Source organism: Lichenostomus cassidix, chromosome 12 (assembly GCF_008360975.1).
Source record: "Lichenostomus cassidix isolate B80296 chromosome 12, HeHo_3.0, whole genome shotgun sequence".
NCBI lineage: Eukaryota > Metazoa > Chordata > Aves > Passeriformes > Meliphagidae > Lichenostomus > Lichenostomus cassidix.
The window spans coordinates 14,964,279-14,989,483 of NC_139493.1; the positions used below are offsets into that span (position 1 = coordinate 14,964,279).

General features: G+C 41.9%; 1 long non-coding RNA gene across 2 annotated transcripts; it reads right to left on the reverse strand.

Annotated features, from left to right (window-relative positions):
- Positions 1 to 5,692: 5,692 nt before the first annotated feature.
- Positions 5,693 to 19,337, reverse strand: LOC146431811 (uncharacterized). 2 transcript variants are annotated; one of them, XR_014854641.1, is made up of 4 exons: positions 19,204 to 19,337; positions 14,962 to 15,025; positions 9,092 to 9,179; positions 5,693 to 5,874 (listed from the first exon to the last, which is right to left on the reverse strand). It is a non-coding gene; the product is annotated as an uncharacterized LOC146431811 (long non-coding RNA). The 2 variants fall into 2 exon arrangements; XR_014854642.1 differs by lacking the exon at positions 19,204 to 19,337 and having other exon boundaries at positions 14,962 to 15,044.
- Between the last annotated feature and the right edge of the window lie 5,868 nt (positions 19,338 to 25,205).

Genomic DNA, 25,205 nt, shown 5'->3' on the forward strand with positions numbered 1-25,205 from the left:
TTAGTAACATCTAAGTTCGACCTGCCTACAGGGAAAGGACCTTGTTCTCATGTGGAGCAACTCCTTGCACAAGAGCATCCCAAAGAGCCTGCTGTCCACCATGGGAGTGAGCAGTCAGCCAGCCCCAGGCACAGGAAAAACAGGGCAGAGCCTGTAGAATATTCTGCAGAGATGCAGAATATTTACGTGCTGTGGACACTGGGCATTTTCTCCAGTAGGAGAGGTGCCTCCCACCAAATCCACCTCCTACACTTCTACAGGCACCAGGGAACCTGGAATGGCGAGCACAGACCATGTTTGTCCTTTGAGTCTGACCTTATTCATGACCAAAAAGAGAAACATCTCAGTTGTGCCTAACATTGAGAAGCAAAGAGTAAAAGCAAGTGGGAAAAACCCCACATTTCCCCTCTATTTAAGCAGCACAGGGGCTGAGGCTGCAAACCCAAGCACAGAGAGGGTACAGATGGAAACTCAGGGAGAGTCTGTGCACAGTGGTGGATGCTCTGCATCCAAAGAGGAGCAGAATGGCAACTTCCCAGACAAAATGCTCTCATGTCAGAGTCCAGGTCACAGAAAACAGAGCATAGCTTGGTACCCACCTACTTATAAAATATTAGAGGTAATGAACTTAGACAAAGCATCTTCCTTTTCCTGGCAAACAAAAAGGAAAGTCATTTTAACTAAAGTGGCTTAAGTGAAACATGAGGAGTTGCTGCCAGCAATCCAATTTAGGACTTTGCTTTTTTTTATTTTCCTTCATAACCTTTCAAATGTACCCACTCACTGAGGATAACTTTCTGCTGAGTGGGACTGGTTATTTCACCAGCAGTCTTTAAAGCTCAGTGGGGAGAGTTTCTCTTTCTTCCCATTTTCTCCAAGATAAAAACAGTCAGATGGGTGGAAATTTTATAAAAAGAAAGAGGACAGACAGGTTTGCTTACTCACCTATTTGTATACCGCCCCCACACACACCACTGTGACCAAAAATTAAAGACCAAGGAACCTCCCTGTAATTCCATTCTGCATGTAAGTTGGTCCTTAGCTGGATAGGAATAGTGACAAATTACCTATATGACCCCAAAAAATTCATAAAGATTTGCCATTCTGTGAGCTCAAATTAGAATCATAGAATGATTTGGGTTGGAAGGTACCTTAAAGGCCACCTAGCTTCAATCCCTCTGCCATGCACAGGGATGACACCCATAGCACCTGCTTTGACTGAGGGTAAATAGAACGCAAAACTGTATTTCTAAAGTACCACTGATGACCCAAGAAAAGGCTGTTTTTGAAGATCTCAGCAAATATGTACACTGTTAGAAATTTATTAGCAAGAAATAAACCAACCTGACTCTGCAGTCCATTTCTTTCATGTCTTGGCTCTGAAACGTGGTCTGCAAAATAAAAATTATAGACAGATTTTCATCTATACATGTAAATATTTGCACTTTTAAGTAGTGATTTGGAATTTTTGTAAAAGCCTTCAAAGTAAAAAAGTTGGCAATAATTTTAAATAGCACTATTATATGAACTCTTCATGCTGCACTCAGAATACCAAAACCAAATTCAATCTGAGGTCCATCTTGAAAAATTTCAAAGTGGATTGAATGTTAAAAATGAAAACTTGCGAAGTTTGATTGTGGTGAAAAGGATTATACTTGAGAGCAAGTAAAGCAATGGTCCACAGGGAGAATGAGGAGCAGCCTCAACTTCCTCCTATCTGGTTTCAATGTAATTATTAATCTCCACTTGTTTTATCTGGAACACTTGATAAGACCAGCAAGTTGTTCAAAGCTGATGTTGGTTAATCTGTGTTTTAACACAGAACAGACATTTTTGCATGTTTTGGCAAACAAGTGACTCACATTTCAGTACTGATGACTCAATTTATGGCTTCTCAGGTTGATTTAAATTGAAATCCTCAAGTTCTGTTTTGATTTTCAAAGGATTTTTTCAACACTAAGTCAGAGGTTGTAAGCCAACACCATTTTTCAAACCATACAAATCACCCAGACCTTTTCTCCTTTAATTCCTGTGTATGCTGCCATTAAGAAAACTCCTATAAGGAACTTTATGGAATGTTCTGTAACTTTTGAGCCTGAGGAGCTCTGGATGCATTCTGTGAACAATGCATGGCAAGGTCTGGCTTCTGTCTCTGAAGTAACCAGAAACTTTTAACTCTAGAAAGAATGAGCTTTAAAAAAGGAAGATAAATCCCATAGCTCATAGGTCATATAGGCAGGGACCAGCGGGTCCCAAATAAAAAAAAAGTCAAAAGGAAAAAGAATGAGTGCGAAAAAAACCCCAAATAACCTATTTGGTTTCCTTCAACCTAACAGTGTTTACTTTAGGCTCAGCAGGAGTCTTGAGCCAAAATTAGCAGAGAAAACTCCTAGAACTTGTTTTTATCTTAAACAGGTTACCTTTTCCTTTTTTATTCCCCCACACAACCATTCACAGATTTAAGAGCATAAAATGCTCTCCGAAGGCTGCAGAGTAATAGTTACCATTTATTTGCTTCTAACTGAAATGAAAGACTATGGCCTTGCCTCCAAGGGCAGCATTTTCTTTGGTTTTATATCCACACCCATTTGAACAATCGGCTTTCCAAACAATATTTCACCGAGTTACAGGCACTGACTAATACTGGAATAAAATGAACGATTTTTAAACACTTGGCAGTGTTTCATTTTCACCCTGGATTGTGGACATTGTTCATGTGAGGGACTGTTCCAGATCTCCAGCTCCCGTGGTTGCCCAGCCTGCCTGTCCCCTCTTATCCCTGACAGATAACACATCCCCTGTGTTTACTCTCACAGTGAAAAACTTTGTGCACTACCATAAATTTGGGAACATATCTCTGTGGCAATTATTCACAAGCTCTGCCTTATGTGTGGGGTGTTGTAATGGTAAAAAAGAGTTGTACTGTTGTATTTGCTTTGTGCAGACATTTCATTATTGGCAGCCTTATACATGGGCCACTCAGAATCTAGTTTCTTGTATGAATAAAACCCAGGCTTCCTCATCCTTCTAGACCTTTCTTTAAGATATTTGCAGACTGTGGCAGACATGTATGGCATTCAGCCTCACATGCAGATGTAGAAATTGGGCATCCAGAGGGTCCAAGCATCAAAGGCCACCAGCATATGGCTCAGGAGGTTGTGACATGGAATTGTCTTTCATTCAACTGAGAGCAGCAGTTGGAATTTCACCCAAACGCATCAAAGCAGGGATTAAGGAAGCAGTTGATCACAGCAGCCAATGGAGCAGATTGTCAGAGGAAACAGGTATTTCAGACATTTCTAAAGCAGTATCTCATTCTGCACAGTCCTTGTTTGCTTCTTGCACTTCTGTCCTGCTGGGTCAGAACACAAAACCTTCTTCAGCTCTCACCAAAACTTCTGAATCTTTATCAAAACCCAAACTTACAATCCAAGGCTTTTTCCATTTCTCAGGAACTGTCATTTCTCATGAAAAGCAGAAAGCATCCACTAAAGTCTGCAGTTCAGTAAGAACTCCCTTTCCTAGTGGAAAGAGCAGGTTTGAGCTGATTTTAAGCAACACTTTTCCCTTGGCAGGGACCTGATATGCTATAAACCCACATTATTTGGGCTGGATTTTTTCAATAGGAAGAGATGAGAAAACGTCCTTCATGACCATAGTTATCTTTTTTCTGGGTAGAATTTACAACAGTACAGTCCCCTTTTGAGTGCTCATCTGTTTAATGGATGTGCAGGGTTGCTCCATCCTAGCAGACCCTAATCTGTTCAGCACAGTCCAATCTCTCCAATCTCAGAAAGCAATCAATTTTATGGTAAAATACAGAAGTGCAAAAATCCGAGATTATGACATTTCATGCCTGTTTGTGCTCTGTTACTGACAGACTGAAACAGCAAAAGCAAAAAACTCCTAATGGATCACCAATCCTACAAATCAGGTGCAACATCTACCTACTAAATCCAGCAACACCAGTCTCCAAATGCTTCTTGGGAAGTAAGAAATGTGATATTTTTCTCCTTTCTGTGCAATCTTTTTATTCCAAGTTGCAAAAGAACTTTCCAGATCTTGCTTCTAGCACTGTAAGAAGCAATGAATAGATAAAGAGAGCAGGAAGCACCCCAAATGTAACCCCAGTTCCATAGGCTTGACAGCCCAAAGAGGATCTATAGGAATAATTTAATGTCTTGACTGAGTTATGAACCTTTGAATGCTGACAATTAGCAGCAAACCTCATCAAAAATTGGTCTATTCTTTAAGAATAGAAAGAAGGACAGTGACAGCTCCTCCTCAGAGGGTAGGGCTGTGGATGCTCCCCACCAGTAGTGCTGGTGTCCAGTGCTGTGGTCTCACTGGTGCTCTCACTCTTTACAGGGACAGGAAACCTTCCAGAAAACTGCCTTTTGTTCAGCTCCTGCTGTAGCAGAATATAGCCCCAGACACCAGCGTGGTCTGGGGATACAAACACAACCTACAGAGCCTTAGCCATGCTCACCAGGATTCATATTTCTATTGCAGGAAGAATTATGGACTACATTTTGTACAGCAGTTAATCTAAGAATGCAATTCTGAATAACCTGATTTTGTATTTAAATAAACCAGCATTCTCCCTGCCAGTGATTCCTTCTTCTCCAATATAATGTAAATAACACTTTATACATTTCATTTTTATGGTCTCTCTGATTGTATCTTACACTTCCCTTCAACAGCAAAAATAATTCATAAATAATAATACATTTTCCCAGTAAAAGGAGAACATTTAGATTATTTTTTCCTCCACTCTTTCAAACACCTTTGCATTGTGTGACAATTACCCATTTGCTGGACTCCTGCTGCTGGAACAATTTTATGATTTTATTTCCTTGCACCTCTCAGGCTCAGAGGGAAAGAAACCCAGTGTAACATACAGATAGATACCTGTGAACTCATTTCTGCCAGTGGCCAGTAAGGACAGGAACCCTGTGCAAGGGAATTGTGCCAACACAGGCTCCTTCCCAGGGAATGCTGAATGCACAGAGCAGCACAATTTCAGAAATTACTTTCCTGGCATTTCTGACAGGAACTATCTCCTGTCCATGGGCCATTATTGTGAATAATTAGGAAATCTGAGGCAACTCTGAGCAGATCACACCTGGAAGGACTCTCTATCCCTTATATTCTACATACCATTCATCAGTTCAGGGACCAGAAATGTTCAGAGACAGATGTCACACAGAGGCCTCAAGTGTGGCTACATCAGGAAACATCAGGTGGCAGCTTCAGCACATCTAATTCTGTGTGAGAATACATCTTGCAGTTGTGTACCATTTCTTGTGCTAAAAAGCATAAAATTAACACAAAACTAGAAAGCACTGTGCTATTCGTCCCAACCCCAGCAGTCATTAACTTCTTTAAAATGCTCTAACAGCAACAGGCAGCTTTCAATTCTAAGTGATCACACATTTTCATACCAATGTACATAATGTTTTAAGAAAGTGTAATATTAGAGCATGATAATAAATAAATTGTACTGAAAGCTCCTCTGATCACTGCACAGACACACTTGCATGGATGCAAAAAAAACCCTACTTGAAAGCCAAAGCTAAACTACTGCAGGCAGGACTGGAGAAGCTTGTAGGAGTTCATAATAGAGAGTTGTGGGAGACACCAGGACAGCCCAGCCTCCAAGGCAAGATGGACAAATGGAATTTACCTGGCAGTGGGACATATGGTGACCTGATAAAACACTTGCTAGGTGCTGCTGAGCCTCAAGGGGCCATTTCTCAGGGAGCTGGGCTCCATCTAAGTGGTGGGATCTCAACAGCATCTGCCAAAGCCTCAGCACAAGGAGTTTTCTTTCCTCTCCATCTCTTGCTGCAGCACCTCTCCAGGAGAACAGAACTGAAAAAAAAAGGAAAAAACAAAAGAGAACATGCTACACTATTAGTGTAGCTACAGAGACATTTATAAACCAGCACAGAAAAGAAAGCTGCTTTTGATGCCTGTTGTCTCTTGCAGTACTGCCAAGAATTGGAATCAGACAGAGCTGATCATATTTATTTCCACAAAGAAACCCCCACCCAGCCCGGGCTGGCTGTCTTTCAAGGAAACCAAAATTTTCTACTGCCAATAACACAGCTTACATCTAAAAATCAGAAGGGAACAAGAGAAAAGGCTTTCTGGTCGTGTGATGAACAACCTGCACTTCAGAGGCCAAACCAAGTGCTCTTGGTAGCTCAGAACACCCCAGTGCACTCTGGCTTTATCCTGAGGTAGCTGTTCTCCTTGGCTGAGTGGAGGGAATGTCTACACAACATGTGAGCATGTGACACGTGGCACAAACACCCAGAGCTGCTGCGCTGTGGCAGGGACAAGGAGGCAGGACACACGTGGGGCCTTGCAGGATGCTAACATGGAACCAGGACACGCCAGGGCTTGGAGGATTCCCAGCTTGTGCTGGGGTTAGGGGCTGCACACAGCTGCTGTGGGGGTGGCAGGCTCAGAACAAGCAAGTTCTGATGGACCAAAAGGACTATGACCAGAAAGGCACAATGGAAAACATGCACACCTGTAAAGACTGACCAAGGCAGAAGGACCAGGGGGTTAAAACCACTCCAGCAGCAGCTATGTTGGATAAAAGCATGGAGGATGTTCTCACTTATATCAGTGTAAATCAGAAAAGCCTCCCTAACAAAGAGTCTGTTGAGGTGAACAAGGCTGGAATCAAGCTGACAACAATTAGGACTCTCCTGCTATTTTTCTCCTCTGCTCCAGTTGTTTGTTGCCTGCCTGCTCCCTGCTTTTGACATGGCAACTAAAATGTGTTTGTTCACAGTCTCATGAACTCTTTCTTCAGAGCTTCCCTTGAAATGTTCAGATTTCAGATGGTCACGGGGTTTTGCCTTTAGATTTCAAGCTCCTCAGGGCAGAAACAATGTCAAATCAGTGTGCAGCATCGTGAATGCTAATGGGGCCCCAGAACCAGTAACTGTACATACAGTTAACACATCTCTTCTAATCCACATCCTTTAAGTATTTCGTAATCCAAACTGCCAAGAATCAAGGGCAGAAGGAGCAGGGGTGTGTTGCTCCTTCCATTAGATTTTACAGCTAACAGTACTTTTCCTGGTGTCCTGCAGCACATCCAACTCATACTCAGTCATACGCTGTGCTCTGTAATCAAGGGATCTTTCTTCCCCTGTCATGCATCTTAAATCACCGGCTTTAGTCACTTCCAATGTGCCACTCCCTAGCAAAAGTTAATAAGACTCCATAAAAAGGCTGTATTATTAGAGCTTCTGGCAGTGGCCCATCTATACCAATCACCTCAATACAGGATTTTTGGCAGGTATTTATACTTAATTTTCTACGCAAGCAGCTATTTTATTAAGAGTCCCATGTAGCTGTTTGATACTTCACTTGAGCAAGGATGAACTTGGAACAGACACCTGCTGTGGCAGTGGGTGCAGGGCTCAGAGCAGACACACAGGACAGCAGCACCCAGATATCCCAGCCTCCCAGTCCAAAGGATGGAGAGCAGGAGATTGTCAGTGGAGCCACATCTCAACCTGACATCACGACTTCAGACAGGCACGATGAGCAATACTGAACGCCCCAGGATTTCAGGATGGGCAGCTGAAGACCATGTTGTTCAGGAGCCTTCCAGCCTCCCATATGCCAGAAGCTGAATGAGCTCTTTGCTGTTGAAGTGACCTTTTCTGCTGCTCCGAGTTCATCCTCCCAGTTCCAAATGTTAGCACTTTAATATCAGAATCTAAGACAAGCCAGCAGTTCAAAGGTGAAAAGCATTTTACAACAGAATGAAAATCATAGCAGTGTTCAGGAGACTCAAAATGACTCATTTCCCAAGGGGAAACTATTGGTATTCCCTCTCCAGCAACTCTGATGGTATCAGTGTCATTAAAAAGAGGGAGTGGGAAGACAGATAAACAAACTCTTAAAAAGCAAATATGTTCTAACTAGTGGTTATCACCACACTTAATAATTAGGGTACTAATTAAGAGGATAAGTAACACACTAGCTATTAGCTTCCAGTAATTAGTGTTTTTTTCTCTAGATAATAACAAGCTAAAAAGAAAATAAAAAGACCTGAATCCATTTTGCCATTCACCCTGTCCATATCATGAAAACATATTACAATTATTAATCATGAGCACCATGAACAAACACTTTCAGATTTTGCATATAACTCAGTGATTAAATGTGTGACTTTTTACATGAACAGACTGGACTTTGCTCATGTCTAATGGGGTTACCTTTATATGCACAAGTCAACTCCTCAAACCACCCAGCCTGAACTCTGGCACTCCAGGTAGCTAAGAGATGCACACACAGATGGTCTAGAGCTGGGCAGCACAATGTTGCCCCAGCAGAGAGGAAGCAGCAAGAAATTTTCTGAGAGCAGGGCAAACACTTTCCAGGGCAGCATTGTCATAGGTGGGAGAACTGGATTTAAACAGCTGAAGCTAAGTCAGAAAGAGAGTGAGGCTGAGTTAGTTGTCCCATATACCTGTCAGGTTATGCTCAAGGAAAATTTACCCCATGATTTACAGCCCTTTCATCTGACACAGGATTTCCCTGTCTTCCTCCTCAAACCATGGCTCTGCAAATGCTGTAAGAAGCAGAGCAGTGCCCAGGTCCAGCTGTGTGAAGGCTGGAAGAGAGGATGATTTCCTGGCAGGTCACAGCAGAGGCTGCTCTGGCCCTGCCTTGTGGTTCTGTTTGTGCACTGGGAGCCTCAGTAGTGATCAGATATCAAAAACTGGTCAAGAACTGAGCTACATTTTCTGTGCTGGCTTTTAAAACAAATCTTTGTGTGGGTAGATTAATACTCTCAGATTTGCCCATGGATAAGAAAATCCATGCAGCTCTATTAGCTACAACAAATCAATAATGTAAAATGTAGTGTCTTACTAAAGCACCTTTTTTTTCTAAACAATACATCAAATTACTGTCTCTGGACACAATGTAGAGGTGTTAGATACCACTGAAATAGAGTCCTGCCTCGGGTAAAGAAAACCACTCTAGCTAGCTAAGTTACACAGCTGTGATCAAAAACAATGAAGAAAACATTCCATCGTGTTGCCTTTAGATTTACCTGTTACAGGTATCTTCTCCCAAACTGCTAGAAAGCCCAGTAATGTTCTTTCATTTCTGTTCTCTTCAGTGAACTGGACTTTCCTTGACTTTTACAAAAAAACACAACACTTGAAACAATGAAATCAAGAGTTATTATCTGCTAAGCCACATTCCTATGCTCTCATACATTTCAGTACCGTTTTATGAGCAGACACACACACCTGTACACACACTAGTCCCACTGGGGAAACAGGGTTATTTTAACAAACCCACATAACTAAGAGCAAATATGAGCTTCTTAGAGGGGTTTTTTTAAATTGGTATTAAAAATGCATCAGTTGCTAAATTTAAAATTGTTGGTAAGTAAACAGTAGGTAGCATTATAGAGAGCCACTTCATAAAATTCTAATTATCCCTTTCCTATTTGTTGTGACATGCCCTCGCACAGATTATGGGTTTGGACTGGTGCCCAGTCCTGTGCCTTGAAAATGCAAAGTAAGCACAAGAGGTTTGTGTAACCTCCAGTTGGGTTTTTGAGCGTGGTGAGGACATTCAGTGAGGCTGCTGCAAATGAAGGGAGCTCAGGCTGTCTCACCTGCTTCTCCTCAGCCTTTCCTCACCCCAGAGCAATCAGTGTTTCTCCCCACTGCATGGGTTGCAAAGTGGAGCTTCTCCAGACACTTTGTTGACAGGGCAGGAGTGATCCCTACAGAAATGCTCTCCAAAACCACTTTAAAAGGGTGTTTCTCTCCAGATGCCCTCCACAGACCCCAGCAGCAGCATCCCCTCACTCAAGCCCGATGCTGTCCATGCCAGGCTGCTGGGTCAATGCAGAGTTATTCAGTCACTGTCCCACCCTCTCATGGGAGAGCAGCACCTGTTGGTGTTCCCATCCAATCCCTGGGATGGTGGAGAGTGAAATTCAAAACACCCCTCTCAAGTCTTTCAAGTTGCAAGCAGGAAGTAAGGAAGAGGAAAGCCCTAGTGGGTTTGGGATCATCCAAATCTCTGATGTTTCTTTCAGATAAGCACTTTCTTTTTGTATCTCAGTGTTTTGTGTCCAAGTGCACAGGATAAAAGCTTTTCAAGCATGGTGCAGAGACAATCTCTCCTCAAGTGTGTGAGCTGAGGGGCTGATGGGTGCAGTGCCCTGAGCATGCCCAGGGCTCAGTGCTGGGTGCAGTGAGATGGGCAAGAGGGACACCCATGGCAATAACCCCCACACCAGCTCTAACACAGTGTTGTGTACTTAACCTCAAGGCTATTACCATTATCCAGCTTAGCCAAATAAATGGAGTAGAAAAACATTTACAGTTGCCAGAGGATTAATCTTCTGAATGATGCATGGATTTTAGAGAAATGCCTTTGATTTATATAATGCTATACGAGGAGATATAATTTCAATTAGTAATTGCTAATTTTGATTTAGTGGGTTACATACTGGATACAGCAAGTTTATTATGGTTATATTATCTAATTTATTATGATTTATATTTACTTTAATGGGAATATATATTAATCAATAGATGCTCTGATTAACTGGGGCCTATTAACTATCCTGCAACACTGGAATAACACAATCAAGCCAGTAACAGACACAGAGTACCGTCAGATGCTGTGACTAATGCACCTAATTCTGAATTTTACCATGGAATAAATAGAAAAAGTAGGCAATGATTATCAGATTCATAAATGAATATATCTGTTTTAACAGGCAGTATGTCAGATTCAGTAGCTAAGCTACTTGCCCACAGAGTCCAATTCTTCTCCACGTGAATGATTTATATATTTTAATATGAAATGTATCACTCACCAAGCAGCTTCTTTCACTGTGTGATATATAAATTCCACCTGTCAAGCATATTTTCACATTGTAATATTTCCTGCTGTCTTGCTTCTTTCAGGGCAGTCTGTTCCTAATTCCTTACATGTTTCCTGTCTCAGGTATCAGCAGCATCTTTCATTATGTTACTGTCATGATGGCTAAACAAAACCTGTGCTCAGTGCTTTGAACAGAGGTTTGTAAGCACCTGAGGTGGTCTGGGGACATGGGGACCTGGCAGCTCGAGGCCCTTTAGATGTCCCAACCCTAACCCTAGGTGTAACCCTAACCCTATCCCTAGTTAATTACCCCAACGCACTACCTGGATTCTCCAGCTCAGAAAGAGGTAGCAGCAGCAATATTGGGGCCCTGCTGCGATGGCCCCAGCAGGCCCTTTCCAGCCCCAGTGTTCCTGGAGCTCCAGGCTCTTTAGATCTCCCCAGCCTAACTGCAGCCCCTGACAGCAGCTTGGCACTGGGTTACAGGGGCTCATCACCATCGGTGGCACAGAATAAGAAGGGTGCAGCTGGCAATAGAGGCACCTGTTAAGCCCTGGACACTCAGATCCAGGGGTTTCACTCAAGGTTCTATTGCTCTCTCTTAACACCAAGGAGAAATCCCCACCAGATATAGTCAAGAGGTGAAAATCACACTAAAGCTTACTGGCAAAAATACCAAAATCAAATGCTCAAAAATCAACCATCTTTGGCAAAGGATGAAATACAACGAAATACAATGAAATACATGTAATTCAACATTCAACAACTTATCCTAGCAGTACTCAGTGTTAATTTAGCATTTACCTAGCATAAACAGCCCAACCAGGAAAAACCTTGAAACTTACGAAATGCTATGTCACCCAAAAGTGTGAGGCAAAGAAAAGCAGGAAAAGAAAGAGAGGCAGAGAGGAAGACAGAAGAAGAGAAGAGATCTAGAAAAACACACAGAGAGCTACCACCTCCTAGGATTCCAGTGGGGGCAGGACAGGAACTGCATGCAGTGTCCTAGGCTGTGACCATGTGCTGACCTCAGGCTCCACCCTGTAAGCCCCACAGCCTTCTGTTCCCCCTCCTGAGGTGGGAGTGCTGGGTGCTTGGCCAGTCAGGCTTGGCCACCCCAAGAGTCCAGAACTGACAGCTCAGCCAGGCTGGAAAGAATTCATGACATCAGCAGGGACCCCTCAGTGCAGAGGCAGGACAAGCATCACTGGATGCTCCCTCCTCTTCTAGCCTATGCATTATTTGACACATGTCAATCAAAAGTCCATTCCTAGTGTCAGATGGAAGGAAACCAAACCAGCACCCAGCTGTGACAGGCTTTGATAACTCCAGTCACACCAGTAAAGGAAGGGTCACCTCCTTTTGCCACTCTTCCTCTAGGGACTTGCTTCCAGAGCTGCATTTCTCAGCCTCTTTTCTGCTCAGGACCATCCACCTGTCCACCCACATGACCTGCAACCCTCTATGGATTTCCTGCATCTACATTTCCCTGAATGGAAATTTCCTCCATCTGTAACAACTCAATCAACACCCTACTGTCCCAAAATCCACTTGTTTAACTGCTCCTCCAAAACCCCCACAACCTGCCTATCCAGCACTTTGCTCTCTCTCAACCCCCAACAGGCTAGAAACCTTCCTAGTATTCACCCTGCATTTTCTTTGCTGCAAAATTTACACCCTTTTGTCTTTCTCTTATGGAGAACGAGGCAGGGGACAACAGGGATACAGCACCTTCACCTATGGGATGGTGACTGACAGAGCTCAGACTTTTCTTTCCTCTGCTGAAATTCTCCTTTTGCTCACAGATCATTGTTTCTGATCTCTTCTTTTTCTTCCTGCAGGTCATTTTGCCTGGGATGAGAGGGGAGACCAGACATTTGGCTGAATCACAACATGCAGAGGACCTACTGGACCTAAAGGGGAGAAGGAATTGTCACCTGTGGACATCAGTGATTACAAATCATGTCAGTGACAGAGGGTCTCTGTCAGCTGAGACCAAAAACAAGACTCCCAATTCAGCAAAACTAATTGGAAGACTTTGGAGAAATGCAGGAGAGGGCAAACCATCTTTTGATTACCAAAACCAAACTCCTTAACTCCTCCAAGGCAGATCTAGAAAAGAAAGAATGTATTAATGAACAGGACTTCCAGGGCCAAGTATGCCAAAAAAGCCACTATTCGCAGAGTAAGAAAAAGTATATGAAGAACATAAGCAGCAGAGGAAAACAGAGGCCAGTTCCAGCAATTTAAAAAAAACAAAAGCCAAACCAAAAACCAAAACAGGAAATCAAAACAAACCAAACCAGCCAAACAAAAACAACCCAAACCACAAAACAAAACAAAACCACCAAAAAAACCCCCCAACAAATCCAAAATAAAAAACCAATCCCAGAGTAAAGATCTGAAAACCATATGCAGGTTTCTAGGTAACCAGCCCATTTTTTTCTGATGCACTGAGAGCTGACTAGTTTCCACTGAAACGAGTAAGGGGGTGCTGATTGCCTGGTACTTTTGAAAATCAGGCCAATCCTCCAGGAGAATGAGCAGAGGTCTGAAATGCCTGATTATGCCTGATTTGAAGTCTGATACACAGTCTGATCCCCTCTGAGCCTTGACACACAGCACTGTGCCTGCTGTTCAGAAACTTGTCTCTCAACATGCACATTCTCTGCAAGGACGAGAGCAGAACCTTCCTGTCACAATCAGACCAGGGATGGAAACCTCTATTTCCATCACCACACATTCCACCCTCCTTATAAAATTGAATATACCAGCTGAAATTATGAAAGGAAAAACCTTTCATAGATGGTGCAAGCACATCATCAAACACTCTATGTCATGTAACACAGAGATAAAGCAATGGAAACCTGTCTTTGCAGGTAAATAAAACCTGCATGACCTGTCCTAATCTACTCACAGGCAGAAAGTGAGCAAAAGGTGAGGAAAGGGTGAGGCAAACAAAGTTAAATACCAGCCTGACAGAATACATTTCCTAATTAAAAAATCCTCCAAATACTGGCTTTGCAGTTTTATCTTTCCAGTGCTGGCTACTGCTGTGCTTCAGCAAGCACTCTGGATTTGAGGCAGGTTCTTCCCTTTATTCCCATTTGATGCCCAATGGCTTCATTGGGAATTGTGCAGAGTCCTTCTGTGAGCACCTTCCCACCTGAGGCAAGCTCTGGCAGCCACAGGCAGTGATTTACTGCTGAATCACACAACAAAACTGGCTATATCCTTTATAAATTCATAAATCCCAAGTAGGACAGTTTTCCCATTATGGCTCAGCATTGTTTCAGTGTGTAACCCCCATTGCTGAAGGAGACACAATAAATCCTGGGGCTGTGAAATCCATTGTATTTATATATGAGGCTGTTTTTGATCTCCATTTCCCAGTCACAAATAAACTGAGATCTTCTGAGTTTGCCACGGGGGTATTTATAGATTGCAAATGGTGGCACATGAAATCAGTTAGCTCCTATATTTTCTTTGGGACATTTTATTGTTTCCTGTAAGTCAATGAATATTTTTCCCATCCTACAGACTCTTTTCCATGTGGGAAAAGTCTGGATAAAGCTTAGGTTTTCTTCACACTCTTCCTTTATATGTATAAGGCTGTGATTTATGCATGCATAAACTCCCCTTCTTGCAGCAGACAGAAGCAGCACGAGAAACTGTTTTTATTGTAATAAAATGGGGTTTTTTTGTCACTTTTCTCTCTTCTACCTTTTAATGCCTCTCCTTGAAGTTACTTGGATAACATAATCACAGAAATCCCTATTATGCATTTATAAAAATGATCAGTCCAAGTATTTTTGAGAGTTTTGGGCAGCACCATTTTAACCAGAGGTGTTAGACACAGCCCCAACACAAAATGAGTATTTCCCCAAATCCAGCCACCACACAGTATAAACCTGCAGGTTTTTCAGGAGCTGCAGCCACAGAGTTATAGACACTCCTCTGGTCCCCAACGATTAAATATCAGTATTCTTAGAGAACCACACAAGGGAACAACTCCCACCACAAAATCAGTCAAAAAGTTAAGAAGAAAATGAAGCTCATTAAACTCACCTGAGCTGTGTGCGAGCTGAGCGAAGGGAACTTCTCTCTTTCTGGACTGAATCAACAAGATGTGCTGGGGAACGAAATCATTCCATAAATTTAGAAGCAGAAAAAGAATAGAAAACCAACACAGATTGTATCAGTAGTTAACTTGATAGAAACAACAGCAAAATAAACTAATATATTTTCTTTTTTTGCCTCCTGCCAATTGTGTCTTTAGACACAATTCAAAAGAGAGGATCTATTTGTTCACTGTGTGTATTTTGGCATACAGTCAGATATCAGTGTCAGGTACTGTGCATGGAACAGTCTGTGCTACTGTGGGGCATGTGCAAGTTCCTGAAGAACAAAAAACCCCCCAAAGTTTGTTTCTTTATTTCCTCCCCTCTGCTGCCCAAAGGGCATATCAGGATTTTCTCTAAGTTCAGCTCCATACTGGGGCAGTTTTACAGCAATCGTGTCAACTGCAGCTGCACCAGCAGGACTAATTCCCTGGGTGCTGATGAAAAACTAGTGTTTGAAATGTGCCTTTTTTTCCCTTCTTTTTATTCACATGCTCAAAATGGCAATGAAGGTTGAGCATTTTTGTTCTTTTTCTGTTAAACTAAATGTATTTATACTAGAAGACTTGAAACAAATTTTGCTTACTGCTGAAACAGCTTTATGTTCAAATTACTAAATTATGAGAAATGAGTTGTTGAATAGTGTAGCTTATCCTTATTCTTTATTTACTACTTTTCTGCAGTACTTCGTAAACCTTACAAGTAATTCCATAATGCTCTGCAATCATATTTCTTCATGTGAATTCTGGTGTGGATATTTTGCCTTTTCTGTATATAGGCTTGAGCAGGATGTTTAAAGAGTATCTAGAGCACCAACACAGACATATCTGTTAGAAATGAAGGCAAAAAGCTCTATAATTTCTTCTGCATCTGTCAAGCAGAGCTGCTCATTATACAGAACATCAGTGACAAGAGCAGGAGGAGAAATACAGGGTGCAGTATGTGCTCAGGTTAAGTGAGAAGTGATTAACATGTTTTCCCAGTCAGATTCTGACTGGTTTGAAGCTCTAGTAATCTTCTGGCATTTGATTAATCTTTTCATTTCTAGAGCAGCAGCTGTAAAGATCAGAATTTAGACAGGACTACAAATGAGGCAAGAGTAGCAGGCCTTGAACTCTTCATATAAAGGATATAAAGCTGCTAACAGGGTATAAACAGGTGTAGCCACACAGGAGGCTGAGAAAGGCTGCTCCTTGATCAGCATTACCCATCCAGGCTCCAAGAGATCATTCCATAGCAGAGGAGTGTAGAGGGCTCTGTTTACCTGGCCACAGATTCCCAGCTCTGCATTGACAAGTACAGCAGGAATAAAGAGTAAAAACAATAAAGGGAAGTTGAAATAATGGTTTGATTTACCAGATGGTGCTCTGTGCTGTAGACAATACAGTTGTGCTGTAGATTAGTTTAGCCCAGGACATAAACTGCTGAGAAAGTCACAGACAGTTGTTCAGGAGCTGATTTGCTCCAAATATCCAGCCAGGAATACCTGGACATGTAGCATCCCTTCCTAAAACACCACTGGCCTCTAGCAGAGCTGTTCTGACTCCCAAGACTCCCTCCCACCCCATGTCTGCTGCATCCACTTTGTGTCCCACATGGCCCAGCACTTCAGTCACCACCCAAAGCATCCAGCCCAGCCCTTCCTTTTAGAGTCCTGCTTCTCTCCCAAGTGCACACAGAAACATGCAGACAGCAGGGGCTCAGCACCTCTGCCTCCCCTTACCCTTTGCCTCTCCAGCTGCCAGGGTATCTCCAGCTGTGGCAGACTCAGACAGTAAATTCTAGGACAAAAGGAGTCAGGCAAAGGGAATACAGCTGGGATTTCAGACTCGCTTTTTAGCCACATCCTTCCCAGAGACAGTGCAGGCACCTTCAGGTCTCCTAATTGCAGACCTAAAAACCCTAACCTCACCTCCCAATAGTCAAGTGAAATTAGCTATTCTGTAAGGCTCAAAAATGCAGCAATTAGACTGAACTCACTTTTAAAGTACCCACTAGCAACTGATCTCTGCAGGACAAGTGCACTATTTCCCTCTGATTTTCAGGTATTTGTAGAGTACAACAATAGCAGGCAAAAGGCTTGGGTACTTTGTACCAAAAATACTTTGCCCATGCGCTGTTGTGTTCAGCTCACACAGAAATCCCATGTTTAGATAAAGATGTTTTGATAAAGAGGCAAAATGATCTGCTGCCGGTAGAGAAACACTGCTGGCAACCCAAAGAGATGAGAGAGCTGAACCCCCAGAGCTGCAGTGCTGTGCTTGGAGCACGACCTCCCTGCTCCAGGGATGGGGGAAAGGTTGCTTTCCTTGCCCTGCCTCGAAGCAGCTGATTGGAACACCAGCCTTTCTTTTCATAGGACAAGAAATTAGGTCAAAACTTTCTAGGAAATTTCTGCTGCCTGTTTTAGAACGCAGTTCAAAAGATCAAAGGAGAGGAATTCTATAGAAAGCTGTATGCAACCTCGTGTGGAAACGAGGCATTAACGGCAAGAAATCCTGTGCCTGAGCGCTGCTGAGCTGACAGCCAGGGGCTTACCTGGAACAAAACCTCGGCACAGCTCTGCAGCAGCAGAAGGGAAGGCAGAGAAAGCAAATAAACTCAAACCAGCCCTTCCATCAGCACCTGCCCCAAGGACAGAAACACCACTCATTCCATTAGCACATGGAATTGTTCCTCTCTGCTCCCAGCTCCACCAGCAACTTGGCTGCAAAGAGCCTCTTCAGGTTTTTACCAATAGCAACAAATCTTCCCCGAGCAGTGGAGTTTTTATCAGTAGTTAGAGCTCCCCACTGGTGTTCAGTACTGAATTGTTCTTCCTCGCAAAGCACTATTTTGATTAGGTGATCTCTTCCCTAAAAGGAAAAAAAAACCAAAACACACTTAGGGCCAGATTTTAAAAAAGCTATTAGACTCCTGCTTAATTTAAATGCATAACAGCAGGCAACTCAGCCTAATTCTCCACTTGAGCACACAGTCTCCTGATTTATACACACAAGTGGAATAGCTTTTGCAGATGCATATTTTGCTTTTTGCTTTATCCTCCCTGTTTTTTAATAACTTACATTTACTTATTATTTTCTTAATTCAGTCTTAAATTAGACAAACAGTCATTTGGGACACAGTCTGCATTGACCAATTTCCTCCAGTGGCTTTGAAAATGGAGTTCATTGGACTCCTTTTATCCCAAGTCACCTTGTCCCTACCTTAGAGAGAGAAACCTGAGCCTTGTTGTGAGCCATGGGGGCAAGGGAAGAGCCGAGGGTTTAACTTCACAGGTCCTTAACTCCTCCCAAACTCCCTGAGGGAACACTGATTGGCACACCAGGAAGACTTTTATCACTGATACATCATGTTACAATTTCCACACTGATCCTTCCACAGGTTCCTTTGTTTCATGAGGTCATTTGTCTGTTGACACTTGATTGAATGAACTACTCTAGAAGAGCTTTTCTGTCCCAGAGCAGGTAAGGGGGTTTCAACCCTTTTTTATAGCAATAGTTGAAACAAACGGTTGGACATGCAGCTCATGTCCATAGGAAGGATAAACTTCAAAACATTCCAAAGACAACTTCCTTTAGAAGATTCAAAAGACACCAAGAACTCCTTGATCAGTGAACAGTGGGTATTTTTGCACAGAGGAGAATATCAGGTTGCAGGATGTAATATTAGATAAATATCCTAAGCATTTAATTACCACTGACTGTAATTTGCGCTGCAATACAGCTTGGCTAGCATCAGTTCCCAAAACACTTCCACCTGATCATGCAGCTCTTTCTAAAAGGACACCAGAATGTGGAAACTCAACAGCTGATCCTTGAAAGTATCCTTGAAAGACATCCTCATGGGTTGGACTCTTAAGTGCCATAGTGTTCTTAATGCCCTTAAACATCAGAATTTCAACACCTACTTGTGTAAAATTATGCTATTTAAGCTTTTAGTTCATTCAATATTGTATTACCTTTTTTGAGACATCAGTTCTACTCCATCACTAATATTTTCAATGCAGCTTTTTCCTGACAAACAGTTCTTTGCAATATCTTGAGTTTTTTTACTGGCATTGATTCCCTGACTTTTTTTTTTTTGCTTGGGTTTTTTTTGGGGTTTTTTTTTTGTTTTGGTTCACAGCTCATTCTCAAGGCCAAAACTCCACAGGCAGGATTTCTATCAATTTTAGTTGGAGTCTCACCTGATTAGAAGCTGCAGCAAAAAGTTTTATGGTCGCACACTGAGGTTTCAGCTTTTCCTGACACATTTTTCCAGGTTTGATTTCTGTCCAAAGCGTGCCTTGCTGGTTGGAATTAAAAACCAGTTCATTTTCCAAATTCCCTGTAAAGAACACGACACTGAAATAAAAATGGTAAAAAAACAAAACCCCCAAGATTAATATTGAAGTAATTTGAAGCAGTTTTTTATGTAATTGTTTATGTTTCTTGTTTGACCTGACTGTATGACACAGCAGGAACAGCATTGCTTTCTAATAACAGCATTAATCACAGAATAAAAATATTTCTTGGTAATGTATAACAGTTCTTCTGAGCTGAAAATAAAAAGTAATGTTCATCTGCCTACAATGTTTAAAGTAAATAAAAATGAAATACACTATTGGGATTACACCATGTGAGATGATTGGAAATGCTGGCGTGATTTGACATGTAACAGCCCACTTTGCTGGTATTAGAATGCTGTGAAATCATGTAAAAAATGAAAAAAACAGAAGAAAAAATAATGAGTTGCATAAGAAAAATTAACTTTTTGATGTTTTCTCCAAAAGAAACTTTCTGTTCTGCATTTTGTCCCACACCACTTTTAGGGTTGTTAAGAAGGAGCCTTTTCACCAACAGCACTAATTAGTGTTGTGGTTTAACCCAGCAGCAGCGAACACCACAGAGCCCTTTGTTCCCCTCCACAGGATGGGGAGAGAATTGGGGAAAAGGTAGAACACTTTTCTAGTTTAATAGATCAGAAAAGAAAGGAAAACCAATAATAATGACAGAATGTACCAAACAAGTGGTGCCCAATGCAATTGCTCACTACCCATTGGCTGATGTCCAGCCATCCCAATGGTCCTGGTTTTTTTTACAGCACATCCCTTTTTTTCTTTTTGTTCAGAGCACACACAGAGCAATTTTACTTCACAGGCTGTTGGAGTGTTTTTGTGAAAATGATTCAAACTTTCTAAATGTGACACACAAGTCTGTTGTTTCATGGGTCTGGATACAAAACACAGAAGAAGCTCCAGGGAGCTGCTGCCCAGCACCAGAGGATGCAGGGGGGTTTCACAAGCCAGACTGCCCTGGCCATGTCTGTCAGCTGAGGGAAGGAGCAGGAGGATACCCAGGAGCTGAAGGAGCTTATTTGGACAATCATTTCCCACCTGCACTGACCAAAAGCTCCAGCTAAAGAGGAATAAAGGTTCTCTCAGCCTGAACTGCCAGTTCACAAGGAGTCAACAGTAGGGAATCAATCTACAATATTTCTGTAGGATAAAATGGAAAAAGACTCTTTTTAAAACCATTGCATTCTCTCTCATGTCAGAGACACTTCATCAATGTTTTGTAAAAGCACACCAAGTCATTTGGTTTGAAAAGCACCACATTAGTACATTCTGGCTTTCAAACACACATTTGTACAAAATGATCATTTTTATGCATGCAGATACTTCAAAGGGAAAGATTAGAAGAAACAACTCTTCTTATCCCTCCCATTTCATCTATCATCAGAATGGCGATCTTTAATACCAAATTCAACTTCCACTTCAGTCAGCAATGAAGCAAATGAGTATTATCTGCTGAGCAACTTCATTATTTCATCAGCAGCTCCTCTGTTTCATTTGGAAGCTCCTGAGCAAGGCACTACTTGTGCCTGGAGCCTGATTAGTGCATTCACCCCAGCAAGAGGCATATGAGCAAAGGTCCTCAGAAATGGAAATTACTCACGAGCTTTTAATGCAAATAAGAAGAGGTCAGTCAAAATAAACAACGCAGAAAACTAAGTGGAAGTGAAATATGGACTCAAATGATAAAATATAGATCAGTTTTATACAGCTCAATGCTCACATGCATTTACTTCTAACATCCAAGGCCAAAAGTATAAAAACAGCAGCCTAAGCAGTTGCTTTACATTTTTCTGTCTGTAGTGATACCTTTCAACTGCAAAGATCTCAAACATGATTGCTTGAATAATTTAATCATAACTTCAAAATATTTAATTTAAATCACAGTCATATAGGCATCATTGACTAAAGTAACCTGTTAGCTTACAAAACCTGAACACACACTAGAGATAAGGCTTTTAGACATAATGAGAGTTTTTAAAATTTGGAAAAAACCACACAAAAAACCGAAACAAAACAAACAAGCAAGCAAAAAAACCAAAACCAAACAACGAAACCGAAACAAAAAACCCATTCAAAAAATTCCACGAACATTGTGAGGATGAGGGCAAGGAAGCCCACACGGTGCTCTATTTACATTTTAGGACCCACATGGAGCACAAAGATATTTTAAATTAAAAGTTTTCATAGGTCCAGTCTGTTTTAAAGGTTTACAAATTTTGCAGTGAATTTTCCCATCCTGTGTTCCTTGGATGGATGGAGAAGACTGGGGCTGCCAGCTCATTCCAGGCCCAAAGGCACAGGGAGGTGCCCAAGCAGCAAAAGTTGCACCACTAAGCTGCAGGGCTTACACCTCCCTCCAAAGCCTGGAAGAATAAGAGAAATGACCAGCCATAATTATGTGAATTCTTCAGAAATTCAGGAAATTAATTCAAGCCTAAACCCAAACCTCTGCTTCACAGCAGACCCACATCTATTTTAGAGTCCAACCTATGGCACAGAATTCTTTTATACAACTGAAATGCTGTAAGAAAAGGTGCTGCTCAGGCTGCCCCTGCCCTTCCAGCAGCTCTTGCCCCAGCTCAGTCTTCCTGTAAAATTAAAAGGAATGACCAGACTGGGGCAATGTTTGGGTATAGAGAGAAACCACTCCTGTGTTCTGCTAATAAGTCATGAGCTGACTTTCCTGCAGATACACATGTAGCTGTTAAATAAAGAAAATAAGAGCACCAGGCTGGCAGAGCTCTCCTTTGGAGAGGTCACAAAGCCCTCACCTTTCCAGCAGGTGAAAAACACGGCAGGAGAATGAGGCTTAGCACCTGCAAAAACACCAACTGATAGGGGTGAATGTATAAGCATCTGTTTCCATGAGCCAGATAACTGGGTCCTTGGGAAGCAAACTAACAAGAGGAGGAAGATCTCTAGAATTCAGATTTTGTTTTAAGCCACTCATTTTTTGCCAGCAATCATTTTATACATGAGCAGTGACTGAGTACAGATGCAATTGTGGTTGTCCTGTCAAGGAACCAGCAGTATTTCCTGGGCCCTGTTCCTGACAAGGGGCATAATTTCCCAGAGATCATGGTGTCAGAGCACTAGCACTTTTTACTGTAATCTCTTTTTTCCACCACTTCTTTCTCCCTGCACCCACTGAAATCTGTGTGAACCACTAAAAATACATATGACTTGGCACATCTATGCTGGGGCTCCTCACACATCAGCAGTCTGCCTAAGGCATTGTGTCCAAAAGCTGAACATCATTATAAGTTATCCAACTAGCTGATAAAATGTTACTTCATTTTTGTTTCCATGCATTGATTTCCCCCTTGATGTGACAGCCCAATCTCCCACTCAGTCACTGTCAGCCACTGCTTTCCCTTTGATGCTGACATTCAGTCATTCAGTCTTTTCAATGCACACCTTCCTCAGCACTAAGTTTACACTTGCTGTGGGTTTGGCAGGCTGAAATTGCTCAGGAAAACTTTCTTTTGTTTAAAAATAAAGTATTTCTTCATCGTCTATGGAAATCTTTTCCCCTTGGAGAATGACAATGTGCTGTCTTTTATATGTATACTGTACACTGCAGACAAATACCTTACATATATTTATATGTACCTGTATTTTTTGCCTTTTATAAACTATTTATAAATATAAAGGCAAAATTTTCAGTGATCACATACAATCTCCATGGAACACTGAGCACCCATCAGAAATCTGCACTCAGCTGCTTGCCCAAGTTCCAGTAAGGTAATGTCCACATGCATGCCTGATGTCTCTAAAATTCTCTGGCAGAAAAGATGTGCTTTTCTTCCTCAGCCAAACTACCCATCCAGCTCAAGGCATGTATTTTTGCTGGGATTCAAGCTGGAAAACGAGGAGGCACTGAAAGCCACCTGCAGGTAATTGCAACTTAAAAGAAAATCAGCATTCATAGACTGAGCATGGTGTATTTGTTTGATTTGACATCTCAATTCTTTACAGAAAACTGGGAATGTATAAAGCACTGATGCTTTGATTGCCAGGGCTGACTGTTTGCTGCATTGTAAAGTTGGTCTGATACGTTAAAGCATCACAACCAGACTTTGGGATGATGAGTTTTCTGTTAGAGACTGATGTTCCTTCCTTGAGCCTTGTATCAAAATAAAGCTTTTGAAAGGGTTTTTCTTTCCACACTGCAGCAATCCCAGCCCAGCCATTCACTGAATGTTTAAAGCTCTGCTCACTCTTTACACAAGACAAAGGGTACAGGCATCTGAAGGCCAGACTCAGCTTGGCTACTGAGCCCAGTTATCCACCACTGTGAAAGCACCAACATCACATGCTGCCTTAAAAAAACCCCCAAAATAAAATAAAACAACATCAATAACCCCAAACATTTCAAAGAAGGAGCAAATGATTCCACTCCCATTGCCCACCTTGACACACCTTAAAAAAAGCTGCACTTTCTCACGATAAACACTGAGTCAGTTTAAGATTATTAACTCCTTTATAGTCCATTCTCTAAATTTTCTGTAACATTCAGAAAGCTTTTCCAAGGAAATAAGGAAATTTCTCTTTTTCTTATAATACCTACTTTAGGTGAGTTCTCATGACTCTCTGCTCCTTAAGGGGCACTTGCCACATCCCAGTGATAGCTCCTACACATCCCCTTCAAAACAATGAAAGGAAAACCAGTTCAGGTCTGGCTGAGCAGTGAATGGAACTGGTTTCCAATCATAGTAAGTGTGATTAGCAACAATGGTTTAAATATCTGTCAGACCTGGAGAGAACCTTAATGGGAGTTGAGTACAAAACATATCTTCATTAAACAATGACCTGGGCCCACAACAGCATTTTCCAGCATTTCTGTCTGCAACCACTGTCAAAAGTTTAGGTTGCTTCTTGGCAAATCTGGACGAATGTCTAAACACTTCCTTAATGGCTTGGGGGTTTTGGGTTATGGTTCTGGAATCACTTAGCACTTAAGAAGTACTTGGTTAGAAAAAAAAAAGAAGAGGCCAAATTCCCTGGTACAAACCTTTCTGAGTTTTAAGAAGAGGACGCTATATATAGGCTTGAATTTTGTGTGACTGTGTGAGTATTGCTTCACCCCCGTTTGCATTTTCCAACTGGGATATGCTCAGTATTACTCTTGCATGACCTGTAGCTACAGGTTGTTGAGGAAGAGGAAATGGCAACTGTCAGGCAAACAGCAGAAAATCCCAGTGCAATCACCAATAGCCCACTCCTGGTTCTTTTCCCTTACACAAAACCAAGCAGGGATGGGCACTGGGGTCAGGCTGCCAGCACAACCCTCTGAGAGGTGCTGCAGGCTGGACCTGGTATTTAATTTAATCCAATATAGCCTCAACTATGTGGGATTTGGCATGCTAGAAAAACCCCAGGTTTTATAAGATTTTTTACAAGGATATGCTTTCCTGTAGAGACAGAGGGTGAACTAGAGTTCCTGTCACTGCTGCTGGCAACAGAGGCCAGCAAAGGATGTGTTTGACAGCAACAGGGATTTCTATAGCAGCCCTTTCAGCCTAAAGAAAATGATATTAAAGTCTAAACCAAAGGACTGAAGGTCAGATTGCAAAAGAGCTGGTATTCCTAATTGTAAACAGATTTTGGGAGAGCTCCATCTATATGGGCCAAGTACTTCTCAATTTCTGACCACAAAACCAAACATTAAACGTTTTTTTAAAACCTCTGATGCCTTGAGCCATGCTACAGCCTATATTAAAAAGTCTTTTTAGTATTTCAAGGTTTTCTCAGTGCCAAGCTATTAAATGTGCAGACTGATTTCCTTAGAGCAAAGTCCTTCCCCAAAAACCTGGACAGAATGTCAGTCAAAATAGTTAATTACTAACGAA